Source organism: Schistocerca piceifrons, chromosome 11, assembly GCF_021461385.2.
Source record: "Schistocerca piceifrons isolate TAMUIC-IGC-003096 chromosome 11, iqSchPice1.1, whole genome shotgun sequence".
Lineage (NCBI taxonomy): Eukaryota > Metazoa > Arthropoda > Insecta > Orthoptera > Acrididae > Schistocerca > Schistocerca piceifrons.
In genome coordinates, this window is record NC_060148.1 from 83734674 (window position 1) to 83749138 (window position 14465).

General features: G+C 37.8%; 1 protein-coding gene and 1 non-coding gene across 4 annotated transcripts in view; both read right to left on the bottom strand.

Moving 5' to 3' along the window:
- The window catches only part of LOC124720053 (histone acetyltransferase KAT2A), a 343302-nt gene that overhangs the window by 301772 nt on the left and 27065 nt on the right, over window positions 1–14465 (bottom strand). For all 3 annotated transcript variants that reach the window (XM_047245315.1, XM_047245316.1, XM_047245314.1), the window contains exon 2: window positions 7939–8114. The gene's annotated coding sequence lies outside the window, so the exon portion shown is untranslated. The remainder of the gene's footprint in view (window positions 1–7938; window positions 8115–14465) is intronic.
- On the bottom strand, window positions 7131–7203 carry Trnav-aac. The gene has a single exon. It is a non-coding gene; the product is annotated as a tRNA-Val (tRNA).

The window sequence follows — 14465 nt, forward strand, 5'->3', positions numbered from 1 at the left end:
CGTTATTGTGGTGTTCCTGGACTTCCTTGTTGTCAATATTTTTCTCAGGCACAGTTTGTTAATGTCTCTTCCCCACCCCCAAAAATATAAATTTCCGTCCCCATTCTACATATACCAAAGCTTTCGATAACAATGAAATACTTTATCATCATAATAATAATGATTATTATTATTATTATTATTATTGTTATAACCACTAGCTTGGTGCCTGCCGCTTCACTCGCATAGACTGTATTGCCCGCAGAAATATATTCCCCCCCCCCTTTTTGTTTTAATGCTAATTAAGGCTATCTAAGTATGGTCTTTTCTGAATGTACTTCTGCACAAAAAGCAATTCTTGTACCTGTAGTCCAGTTTTTGTTGCTCATGCCTTTTCTGTTCTTGTGGAGATATGTTCATAACAACTTTCATCCCCCAACAAATATTCTTGTTGCTCATGACTTTTGTGTTCTTGTGGAGATATTTCCATAGCAACTTTCATCCCCTAACAAATATTGTTTTTATCTAACCGAGAAGTGAAATACCAATTTTCATAAATTTAGCTTTAAAATTTTTTAATGTAACGAAATATTTTCTTAAAAATTTTCATCCTCTACCATATTCCCCTTGAAGGTTGAATTTCCAGAAACACTGAAACATGTGTAATTTTTTTTTTCCCCCCAAACCAAAAATTCAAATATGAACTGTCAGAGATGTAGCCTTAAATATCATTTACGACTTCTTTAGTAATTATTTATTTTCAAGAAACGAATTTCACTCATTATTTTATGCCCTTAGTGGTAGAATTTAAAAAATGCTGAAACACACATTTTTTATTTTTTGATTCAGGTATCAAACACCCGTTTTCGTAGCTCTACCTTCAAAATTCCGTTAATAGTGATATACTTTCAAAATGCCTTTATCCCCTATTTCAACCCCTTACGAGTGTAATTTCGGACAATCCCTTCTTAAATGATGCCTACAGTATCAGATCCACACCACCTCCAGATTTCAAGTTTCCATTCTTAGCAGTCAGTCAGTACATTGCCTTAGAGGCTAGCTGTCACCTGCTGCTGTGTTCACATATGTGATGAGCGATGGTGAGTAAAGCAAGCTTATTATACGTGCAATAAAATTGGGTGCCCTCAAATGTCTGTCTGTCTGGGTAATCACAGCTCGTGATGTGCATCCCGCTCTCCCCCTTCCCAAGCTGTTCCAGCACACGATGCAGTGGCACGTGCAGCGTCACTGCGTCACTGCAGAGCAGTGAGTACAGAGGAGTATGGGCAGGAGCGCATGTCTACACATTGTGCTAGTGAAGAAGCTATGCAGTATACAATGTGTACATTATGCAACAGTGTGGGAGCAAGGATTAAACACACTGAAGTTCGTATAAGCATCATATTCGCCACTTTGAATCATATCACACAGCACATATCAACCAATAAAAGCATTTTTACAAATATAATAAAGATCAAAAGTCAAAAAGTAAGCAGCTTTTTCAAAGAACAAATATTTTTCTCTGTTGTTGTTGTTGTTGTGGTCTTCAGTCCTGAGACTGGTTTGATGCAGCTCTCCATGCTACTCTATCCTGTGCAAGCTTCTTCATCTCCCAGTACCCACTGCAACCTACATCCTTCTGAATCTGCTTAGTGTATTCACCTCTTGGTCTCCCTCCACAATTTTTACCCTCCACGCTGCCCTCTAATACTAAATTGGTGATCCCTTGATGCCTCAACACATGTCCTACCATCCGATCCCTTCTTCTAGTCAAGTTGTGGCACAAACTTCTCTTCTCCCCAATCCTATTCAATACTTCCTCATTAGTTATGTGATCTACCCATCTAATCTTCAGTATTCTTCTGTAGCACCACATTTCAAAAGCCTCTATTCTCTTCTTGTCCAAACTATTTATTGTCCACGTTTCACTTCCATACATGGCTACACTCCATACAAATACTTTCAGAAACGACTTCTTGACACTTAAATTTATACTCGATGTTAACAAATTTCTCTTCTTCAGAAACACTTTCCTTGCCATTGCGAGTCTACACTTTATATCCTCTCTACTTTGACCATCGTCAGTTATTTTGCTCCCCAAATAGCAAAACTCCTTTACTACTTTAAGTGTGTCATTTCCTAATCTAATTCCCTCAGCATCAGCTGACTTAATTCAACTATATTCCATCATCCTCGTTTTGCTTTTGTTGATGTTCATCTTATATCCTCCTTTCAAGACACTGTCCATTCCATTCAACTGCTCTTCCAAGTCCTTTGCTGTCTCTGACAGAATTACAATGTCATCGGCGAACCTCAAAGTTTTTATTTCTTCTCCATGGATTTTAATACCTACTCCGAATTTTTCTATTGTTTCCTTCACTGCTTGCTCAGTATACAGATTGAATAGTATCGGGGAGAGGCTACGACCCTGTCTCACTCCCTTCCCAACCACTGCTTCCCTTTCATGTCCCTCGACTCTTATAACTGCTATCTGGTTTCTGTACAAATTGTAAATAGCCTTTCGTTCCCTGTATTTTACCCCTGCCACCTTCAGAATATGTAAGAGAGTATTCCATTCAACATTGTCAAAAGCTTTTTATAAGTCTATAAATTACTTGCAATTAATAATAAAAATCAGCCTTAGGTATACTGTGATTGACACAGTCACAATTTTCATACAGAATAGGGTTCAGGTTGAAGTTATGTACTCCAAACATTTAATCCTTAACTCACGAGGTGTAGATCACGCCTGAATTTCCTAGGTTGCTCTCGTAGGTCAGCTATGGTGGAATAGTTTTATACATAACCTACACTCTTTTAATCACCAACCCTACAAGTTATTATTGTCAGTTGCGTTATCACCTTATTTGATTGTTGCTGACATGTGTTGTTGACTTGTGGTGAGTTCTCCTAGACCGCATCTTGTGAGCTACACACCTGTTTTCATCAGTTCAGTACAAAATGTGTTCGTGAGAATGTGACAATTTTACGCACTCTAAGTTCGATGAAATTTTTAGTCAGTGGATGGAGAATGATGTTAATGACATAGAACAAGAAGTAGACAAAGAATATAACAATTTGGCAATAGCCAGTGATCAGAATTCTGCTAGTGAACAAGAGGATCATTCAGAGGAAGAACTTCAGGCCAATGGTGATGAGCATCTTTCTGTTTCTCCAACAAAATATTCAGTGTTAATTAAAATGAAATGTATTCTGAGTGGTGGTAAAGAAAAATGTAGATCTCAGTACTGAATGTTAATTTTGCAGCCTTTCTTTTTCTGACTATCGACTTCAGTTTTTATCTGCAAGTTTAAACCCCGGAATTTAGTTTTATGTGAAAATTTGCTTTCTACAGAGGTACCATAATTTTTCAGAATGTAAAATTGCGTCCTCTGACAGTTCATTTATGTGTACTATTGAAAAAGCTTCACGAAAGTATGTGATTTTTGCATGACACAAAAATAAAATACTGCTGGCTTTATTCAGTGCAATAAAAATCAACAAGGAGTATTTAAGCTCTGAGCGCTATGGGACATCTGAGGTCATCAGTCGAGTATTTAAGCAACACTTATATAGTTGTAACCATACATGTTACATAACATAAATTAAATTTTCAAATGGTTTACAGCTTAAAACTTGGTTTACAGATAGGGGTCTCCGAGACCACACCTCAGGGTATACATTACAGTAAAGTCATGTCGTGAGTAAATGGTTAACAAACTCCTCTCAAATAGAAAGCAAAAAATCGGGAATCTATACCAATTAAAAGAGAATTATAAACATACTTCATTCCCACTCATTCCACTTGAGAATTGAAGATTCTGATTTTTTGCACACATACTAACAGGCATCTACTCTTATGGTGAACAGGTGCTTCTTGCTAGTTGATGAATATCAATATAGATATTAAATACTGAGCATGCAGCTGTTTACTAGAACTGGAGAAACAGCAGCCAACATCCTTTCCCACATCCACTCTAAAGTTGTAGCTTTCCTAGTCATTTGTTTACATTAAATATAGCAGACACAGTTTATAGCTGTTTTATTAGAGTTTATTACCATGCATTCTTGAACATGTTCTGCTCTTTGTTCGCATTTACCTTTCCTCACTCCACATTTCAGAATGCAATGAATTAATTAAAGAAAACCAAAGAATAGAAGAAAAGTGCGTAATCGGACACTAATAGCAACATCATGTTGCTGTAGGTATCCATCATAGTTACTGAGTCCATCTCCCTAAAAACACTTTGTAATCTACATTTACACCTATATGGCTACTCTGCACATCATTCTTAAGTGCATGGCAGAGGGTTCGTCAAACCAACTCGTATAATTCTGTATTACTCTACTTTCAAACAGCGCATGGAAAAAAATGAATGCCTATATCATTCTGTGAGAGCTCTGATTTCACTAATTTATTATGATCGCTCCTTCTTACGTAGGTTGGCGACATGACTGAAATTTCGTCAGAAGATCCCATCGCATCGAGGAATGCCTTTGTTTTAATTATGTCCACCCTAAACCCTGTATCGTGCTGTGATACTCTCTCCTGTTTCTTGATAACAAAAAAACATGCTGCCCTTCTTTGAACTTTCTCGATGCACTCCGTTAATCCTAGCTGGTACGTAATCCAAACTGCGCAGCAGTACTCCAAAAAAGAACAGATAACTGTAATGCAGGCAGTCTCTTTAGTAGATCTGTTGCATATTATAATTGTTCTGCCAATAAAAAGGCAGTCTTTGGTTCTCTCTCTCTCTCTCTCTCTCTCTCTCTCTCTCTCTCTCTCTCTCTCTCGTTGTTGAATATCTTACCATTACTGTAAATAACTCATTTGACAAAAGGCAAAGTCACATGAAAGTTATTTTTGTGTCCAATATTTTGAGAGAGTAAATCACTGTTAAACAGCAACTGATGTTTTATCATCAGCAACAAAACCATTAAGGTGTAAATATGGTTGGAAGCGAGTTTCTGAATTCCACGATCCTCAAAAAGGCTTTTGGGAGATTACTATTTTATGTGATATCACAAATTTTTTCAAATAGCTTTACTGCTCACAAGATGTTGGGTTATCAACTTTACACAATATTTTTAGTACACACTTCCATAGGCGAATACTTTTTTTGCCCTCAACTGTATTGTTCCAGAAAAGTATGTCCCAGGACAGTATTCAGTGAAAGTATTCCATCAATCCTCTTTACAAGTTGTAACACGGCAGACTAAGAAACAGGAAGTTATCGATGCTGGGACTAATGACCATCCCGAGTCACAGGTGGTACGTGGAACACATACTTTGTACATAACTGCTAATGTGATCATTTTTGATTGCACTTGAATACGAGTTTGTAATTGCCTTCACCTTGTTTACGGCTTTCAAATTATCCCTATTTTACATAAACACTTTTAATTTAGTTACACAGAAATTTCCAAAGTTTTGGTTTGGCACTAAGTCCTGAAATCACATTCCCAAATTTGCTTACACTGGAACTGTTAAATGTATAATGTTCATTACAAATTCAAGATTCAGACCTAATGTTAATATTAAGAATTATCTAATAATTAAAAAGTAAATGAATACCTTACTTAAACTATTTGTTAACAAAATGTAACCAATGAAATTTTGCACAAAGACATATATAACTACATTTCCAATTATACAAAGAGAATTTTCATTTTTCGTACAATATTTTTCAGTAGTTGGATTTATGTAAAATCATAAGTTTTAATTGCAGGATTAATTGTATTTAAGCACCAATAAAGCTTTAAAAATATGTCAATTACTGTAATATGTATTTCAGAATAAAATTCAGTCGTCAGTTACACAATTATTTTTATTTCATGTTACTGGGCTCAACAGATTAATCTGCCATCTTCAGAGTGTAATATTGGTTTAGCGTATGTCAATGTCTTCTATGCAGAAGCATAATGAAATTACAACTCCAAAAATATACATACTGTATGTGAAATTGTGAACAGAGATCGATAATTTACAGTAAATGTGATTCATTTATTGTAAATTATCAATCTGTGTGTGCAATTATTACATACAATACAAACATTATTGGACTTGAGGTGGTGTTATGCTTCCGTGTTGAATAAACTGACATCTGCTGAACCAATATTATGCACTGAAGATGGCAGATTAATCTGTTGAAGCCAGGAAAATTACTACAGACTTTTATTCTGAAATATATGCCATGATCACTGTCACACACACACACACACACACACACACACACACACACACACACACACACACACAAAATAAAAGCAGGGTGATTCAGCTAGTTTTACACAACCTTCAACACCACATGAGATTCTTATATTCCCTCACTTGCTATGCGCAAACAATTAGTCCTACAGAAAAAATGAACAAGACCTTTTTGTGGGAAATTTAATATAGTTAAATTTTGTACTGGATACTTTTTTGCTGGAGGCCACGGTTTTCAAGTTATGCATGAAAAATGCCTTCGAAGGTAACTTTTGTACTTTTTTTATTATATAATTCGAAAACTATGGCCTTCAGCAAAAACATATCCCAACACAAAATTCAACTACATTACATTCTCTACTAAAAGGTCTTGTTCATTTTTTGCGTGCCAGACAATGGAAACTCCATTAAGGACTATCAACAATGTAGGAAAAGACAGATTGCTATTGACCGTAAAGAAGACACGTCAAGTTGCCGACAGAAACACGTGTCTTAATTGTGCTTGTCTGCAACTTGACATGTCTTCTTTAAGTGGTCAAGGGAGTCTATGTTGAGTGTTAAACCAGTCTGAAACCATGTACTAGTTCTAGTCTGATGGTGCAAAGTTTTGTCATATTTTGCTCCACATGGAAAGAATACACAAAACGCAAAATGGAGATATTTATCAGGTTATTATGGTGTGTTACAAAAGGAACAGCCAGGCAGAAATTAGTTATGCTTCCTGAAGATAAGTGTCCACTTAAAAACTGATTTAGTTGCATGTTAAAATTCAATGTTTTTGCCTCTTGATGATTTACATTGGCAATATGCTCCAAGCAAATCATCTGCCGTGTTTTCTAAGTTCACACTATGTTAATGACTTTTCATAAGCCAATGAACGGTAATGTGACAATGTCAACACAGTGAAAGAATGATTGAAGCAGAAGAAATGGATTAAAATTTGTGCTGTAGCCGGGACTCGAACCCGGGTCTTCTTGCTTGTTAGGCAGAAATGCTAACCATTACACTACCACAGCACTACAGTTAACATTGCTGCACGAACTACCCAAGTTGAGTTCCCTCCCCAACACAAACTTTCAATCCATATCTTCTGCTTGTTTTTCCTTACATTTTCACTACTGCCAGGGCTCTCCGGCATTGGAATAGCACCCCAGCATTGTAAATAATGGGAAAGTGCTGTATCATAGGTGATCTTATAGATCTTATAATTATATTTTTCCCTGAGACATTTACATTTCTTCTTTATCTGTGATAATGATTGAAGCAGAAGAATTGGATTAAAATTTGTGCAGCAACCGGGAGTCGAACCCAGGTCTTCTTGCTTGCTAGGCAGATACACTGACCATTGCACCACCACAGCACTATTGTTAACATTGCTGCACGAACCACTTAAATTGAATGCCCTCCCAAACACAAACTTTCAGTTCATATCTTCTGCTTATTTTCCCTTACATTGTCACTACTGCCAGGGCTCTCCAGCATTGGAATAGCATCCCAGTTCGAGTCCCAGCCACATCACAAATTTTAATCAATTTCTTCTGCTTCAATCATTATTGTAGATGAAGAAGAGACTTAAATGTCTCAGGGGAAAATATAACAGTAAAAGAAGTTTATAATTACTGAACTGGCAGAACTGAGCCTTTTGTTTACCTGATAACAATTCTGATTAACTGTCACAACCCAATGCGACTCAAAAAATTAAAACAGAAACAAAACAAAAAGAGGAGGAAAACAAATTCTCCCTCATATACCTGCACTACAGCTAACTGCTCGGAGATTCCACTGCAGCCCACTCTAGCACCTGGCACCCACACACTCACAATCACGAGAGCCGAGCTCCGCTCGATGCTCAACTGCCATCTGCTGCCATTACTGATGTCTTATCAGCACCTTTTATGCCACTCCTTTAATAGCACTGTCTCAGAACCTGTTTGTGTAACAAAAGAACTATAATCAAACGCAGCTCAGCAGACACTCCCATATGCGTGTTCTGCCATGGAAAACTACTCATAATGGGTGATTCGTTACTTCCGACATGTACTAGTTCACAGAAATAAAATTACAGTCATATCAAAATGTCCTTTATCAAATGCTACCAGTTGTAACAAAGCAGATGGATTTTCCCCCCCCTCTCCCCCCCCCCCCCCAGGCAAAATTTTTATTTTTTTCCAAATATCTTCGAGATTATTACTTACGTGGTTAGTGCACAGTACCCGAAATCTTGACTATTAACTCAGGGCTTAGTCAACCTTGTTAGCCGTTAAATTCTTTTGATTAACTGGTATTCGCAAGTGTGATTAGTTTACCTAAAAATGGTGCTAATTACAAATACCAGTGATATAAAACTTCATTATCATTGTTCCTATGTAAACATATACATAAATCTAAATCTACAATTACATTTACATCCACACTCTGCAAACCACCGTGAGGTGCATGGCAGAGAGTACGTCCTACTGTACCAGTTGTGTGTAACATTGGCTCGATTTCAAATAGTGCAACTCATGACATACATTCATGGCCTGTAGAAAATAAACTAATGCTAAATCACAGTAGGACTCAGTTTTTACAGTTTCTAACACACAATTCAAGAAAACCTGACGTTTTGATTTCACAGAATAGGCGTGTGATTAGTGAAATTGAACAGTTCAAATTTCTATGTGATCAGATAGATAGTAAACTGTTGTGGGAAGCCCACATTCAGGATTCGCTTAGGTTGTATGGTATTATATTTTGTGGTAACTCTTCTCATTCTAAAACAATATTATTGGCTCCGAAACGTGCAGTTCAGGCAATAAGTCGTGTAAGTTCATGAACCTCTTGTCGACCCCTGTTCACGAGTCTGGGTATTTTGATATTGGCCTCTCAATATACAGGGTGGTCCATTGATCGTGAACAAGCCAAATATCTCACGAAATAAGCGTCAAACGAAAAAACTACAAAGAACAAAACTTGTCTAGCTTGAAGGGGGAAACCAGATGGCGCTATGGTTTGCCTGCTAGATGGCACTGCCATAGGTCAAACAGATACCAACTGTGTTTTTTTTAAAAACAGGAACCCCCATTTTTTATTACATATTCGTGTAGTACGTAAAGAAATATGAATGTTTTAGTTGGACCACTTTTTTCGTTTTGTGATAGATGCCACTGTAATAGTCACAAACATATGGCTCACAATTTTAGATGAACAGTTGCTAACAGGTAGGTTTTTTAAATTAAAATACAGAACATAGGTACGTTTGAACAATTTATTTCGGTTGTTCCAATATGATACATATACCTTTGTGAACTTATCATTTCTAAGAATGCATGATGTTACAGCGTGATTACCTGTAAATACCACATTAATGCAATAAATGCTCAAAATTATGTCTGTCAACCACAATGCATTTGGCAATATGTGTAACGACATTCCTCTCAACAGCGAGTAGTTCGCCTTTCATAATGTCACACATGCATTGACAATGCATTGTCGGTGGATCACGATAGCAAATATCCATCAACTTTCACCACAGAAAGAAATCCGGGGACGTCAGATCTGGCAAACGTGCGGGCCATGGTACGGTGCTTAGACAACCAATCCATCTGTCATGAAACATGATATTCAATGCCGCTTCAACCGACCGCATGCGAGCTATGTGGCAGACATCCATCATGTTGGAAGTACATCGCCACTCTGTCATGCAATGAAACATCTTGTAGTATCATTGGTAAAACATTACACAGGAAAGCAGTACACATTGCACCATTTAGATTGCCATTGATAAAATGGGGGCCAATTATCCTTCCTCCCATAATGCCGCATCATACATTAACCCGCCATGGTCGCTGATGTTCCACTTGTCGCAGCCATCGTGGATTTTCCGTTGCCCAATAGTGCATATTACGCCGGTTTGCGTTTCCGCTGTTGGTGAATGACGCTTCGTCGCTAAATAGAACGCGTGCAAAAAAATCTGTCGTCGTCCCGTAATTTCTCTTGTGACCAGTGGCAGAACTGTACAAGACATTCAAAGTCATCACCATGCAATTCCTGGTGGATAGAAATATGGTACGGGTAATCGATGTTGATGTAGCATTCTCAACACTGACGTATTTGAGATTCCAGATTCTCGCGCAATTTGTCTGCTACTGATGTGCGGATTACTGCGACAGCAGCTGAAACACCTACTTGGGCATCATCATTTGTTGCACATGTGGCTGAACACTTCCTGTTTCCTTAAATAACGTAACTATCTGGCGAACGGTCCGGACACTTGGATGATGTCGTCAAGGATACCGAGCAGCAAACATAGCACACGCCCGTTGGGCATTTTGATCACAATAGCCATACATCAACACGATATCGACCTTTTCCGCAATTGGTAAACGGTCCATTTTAACACGGGTAATGTATCACGAAGCAAATACCGTCCGCACTGGCAGAATGTTACGTGATACCACGTACTTATACGTTCGTGACTATTACAGCGCCATCTATCACAAAGCGAAAAAAGTGCGCCAACTAAAACATTCATATTTCTTTACAAACTACAGGGATATGTAATAAAAATGGGGGTTCCTATTAAAAAAAAAACACACACACACAGTTGATATCCATTTGACCTATGGCAGCGTCATCTAGTGAGCCAACCATAGCGCCATCTGGTTTCCCCCTTCAAGCTAGACGAGTTTCGTTCTTTGTTGTTTTTTCGTTTGATGCTTATTTTGTGAGATATTTGGCCCGGTCACTATCAATGGACCACCTTGTATATATTCCTTACTGGATTTATTGTTAACAATATTAGCTTAGTCCCAAGAATAAGCAGCTTTCACTCGGCAGAAATCAAACCTACATTTGGATCGGACTTCCTTAACTCTTGTGCAGAGAGGTGTGCAGTATACTGCTGCATCCATTTTCAATAAGCTACCACTAGAATTCAAAAATCTTTGCAGCAATCCACACACTTTCAAATCGAAATTGCAGAGTTTCCTCGTGGGTCACACCCTCTTTTCTGTAGAGGAGTTCCTTGAAAAATTAAACTGATTCTTGTTGTATTGTTGAGTGAGCTTACTTAATCTTATGGCTTGACTTGGGTTCGTAAACATTTTATTTTTATCTATTATTACTTTTATGTTGTAATTTCATGTACTGACACATTCCATAACCTTTGACCTCAATTTAGTCCTATGGAACTCGGCATGTATTTAAAAAAATAAATAAATTAGGACTTCTTCCTGTTCCATTGATGTATGAAGCAAGGGAAGAATGTTTGTTTGAACGCCTCTGTTCATACAGTTATTATTCTAGTCTTATCCTCACGATCCCTATGTGAGCGACGTGTAGGGGATAGTAGTATATCCCTAGAGGAATCATTTAAAGCCGGTTCTTGAAACTTTGTTAATCGACTTTCTCGGGAGTCTTCAAGAGTCTACCAGCTCAGTTCCTTCAGCATCTCTGTGATACTCTCCCACAGATTCGACAAATCTGTGACCATCCATGCTGGTCTTCTCTGTACGTGTTCAATATCACAGTCCTATATGATACGGATCCCGCACACTTGAGCAATATTCTAGAACTGGTTGAGCGAGTGATTTGTAAGCAATCTCTTGTGTGGACTGATTGCACTTTCCCAGTGTTCTAGCAATAAATGTTTTACCCATGACTGAACCTATGTGATCATTCCATTTCATATCCCTACAAAGTGTTACACACAGGTATTTGTATGAGTAGCCCACTCCAACGGTGACTCATTGATATTATAGTTGTAGGATACTTGTTGTTGTTCTTGTTGTTGTGGTCTTCAGTCCTGAGACTGGTTTGATGCAGCTCTCCATGCTATTCTATCCAGTGCAAGCTTCTTCATCTCCCAGTACTTGCTGCAACCTACATCCTTCTGAATTTGCTTAGTGTATTCATCTCTTGGTCTCCCTCTACGATTTTTACCCTCCATGCTGCCCTCCAGTGCTAAATTGGTGATCCCTTGATGCCTCAGAACATGTCCTACCAACCGATCCCTTCTTCTAGTCAAGTTGTGCAACAAACTCCTCTTCTTCCCAATTCTATTCAATACCTCCTCATTAGTTATGTGATCTACCCATCTAATCTTCAGCATCCTTCTGTAGCACCACATTTCAAAAGCTTCTATTCTCTTCTTGTCTAAACTATTTATCGTCCATGTTTCACTTCCATACATGGCCACACTCCATACAAATACTTTCAGAAACGACTTCCTGACACTTAAATCAATACTCGATGTTAACAAATTTCTCTTCTTCAGAAACACTTTCCGTGCCATTGCCAGTCTACATTTTATATCCTCTCTACTTCGACCATCATCAGTTATTTTGCTCCCCAAACAGCAAAACTTCTTTACTACTTTAAGTGTCTCATTTCCTAATCTAATTCCCTCAGCATCATTCGATTTAATTCGACTACATTCCATTATCCTCGCTTTGCTTTTGTTGATGTTCATCTTATACCCTCCTTTCAAGACACTGTCCATTCCGTTCACCTGCTCTCCCAAGTCCTTTGCTGTCTCTGACAGAATTACAATGTCACTGGCGAACCTCAAAGTTTTTATTTCTTCTCCATGAATTTAAATACCCACTCCGAACTTTTCTTTCATTTTCTTTACTGTTTGCTCAATATACAGACTGAATAGCATCGAGGAGAGGCTACAACCCTGTCTCACTCCCTTCTCAACCATTGCTTCCCTTTCATGCCCCTCGACTCTTATAACTGCCATCTGGTTTCTGTACAAATCGTAAATAGCCTTTCGCTCCCTGTATTTCACCCCTGCCACCTTCAGAATTTGAAAGAGAGTATTCCAGTCAAAAGCTTTCTCTAAGTCTACAAGTAGGATACTACGTTTCTGTTTTGTGAAGTGCAAAATTTTACATTTCTGAACATTTACAGCACGTTGCCACTCTGCACCATGCTGAAATCTTATCAATATCTGACTGAATATTTATGCAGCTTCTCTGAGATAGTATTTCATTACAGAGATCTGTATCATCTGCAAAAAGCCTGATTTTACTATTAATATATTCTGCAAGATCATCAATATACAGCATGCACAGCAAGGGTCCCAGTACCCTTCCCTGGGGCACACCCAAAGTAACTTCTACATCTGACGATGACTCTCCATCCGAGATAACATGCTGTGTCCTGCCTACCAAGAAGTCCTCAGTCCAGTCACAAACTTCACTTGACACAACATATGATCATAATTTTGACAATAAGCATTGGTGCAGTACCGAGTCAAATGCTCTTCGGGAACCAAATAATGGAAGAATCTGTACAGCTAGTGCTGGAAATATATTAGCAACTTTTGCAATCAATTTAGTTCCAGAGTAATTAGCATTACTACCAAAAATGTTTTTACTGAGGTATGATCACAGATTTTGGCAAAACAGCAATAGCAATTGTTGTTGTATCTCTCTACTAATCAGTTAATCAGGAACATAGATATTTAATTGTAACTTCTAAAACAGCAGTGGACATCATCATCTGAGAGTAGTGTTAATAATTGTAAACTTAAAAGGGACATTTCAAGAGGCATTTCAGTCAGTCTGGGGAAGGTGATAAAACGAGTAATATTTGCATCCAAAAACATACTGCAGATGAGCTGGGACAAATTACAGCTCACGTAGTGTGCAGAGCGTTATACAAGTTTCGCATCTGGAAGATCATTCTGTGATTCAGTGAGTGTTTTTAATCATTTATTGTGAAGTGCCAATTAATCTCAAAAACTCTGTTCATTTTCAATAATGGTTACTGTGACAATAAGATCAGACTGTAACCAGTGTTATTTCCAAATGATATTTACTGTCCACAGCGTGTTCATTTTTATATGACTATATACCTGAAGGGACAGTGATTTAAGAACATTAATCAGTAACAGTGTTAATTTAATGTCTGCCACATGTAACTTCTGTCACTTCAATATTGGGTTACTGCGCTAGAGCGATCACGTTGTAGAACATATACTGAGTGTAGTATGTGGCTAGCTGTTCATCTGTGCATAAATTATAATAGATGACATTCAATCTGGCCATAAAATGTAGGTTATTTAATATCAAGGTGCAATTAGTGTGTTCTGGACTGTAAATCTGGTGTGGACACCATTTAAAATAGTCTACTTTCCGACAACCAGTTTTCAGACAGATTTGATGAAGACGCAGCTACCAGAAATGCACTTGAAAAATTCTACTTAATATTGTTGTTAAGGAAAGGCTAATGGTTAAATATTTTGAAGAATCAGCCTCAGCTGCGCAAATTTTCTGGTCTTTACCAGGTT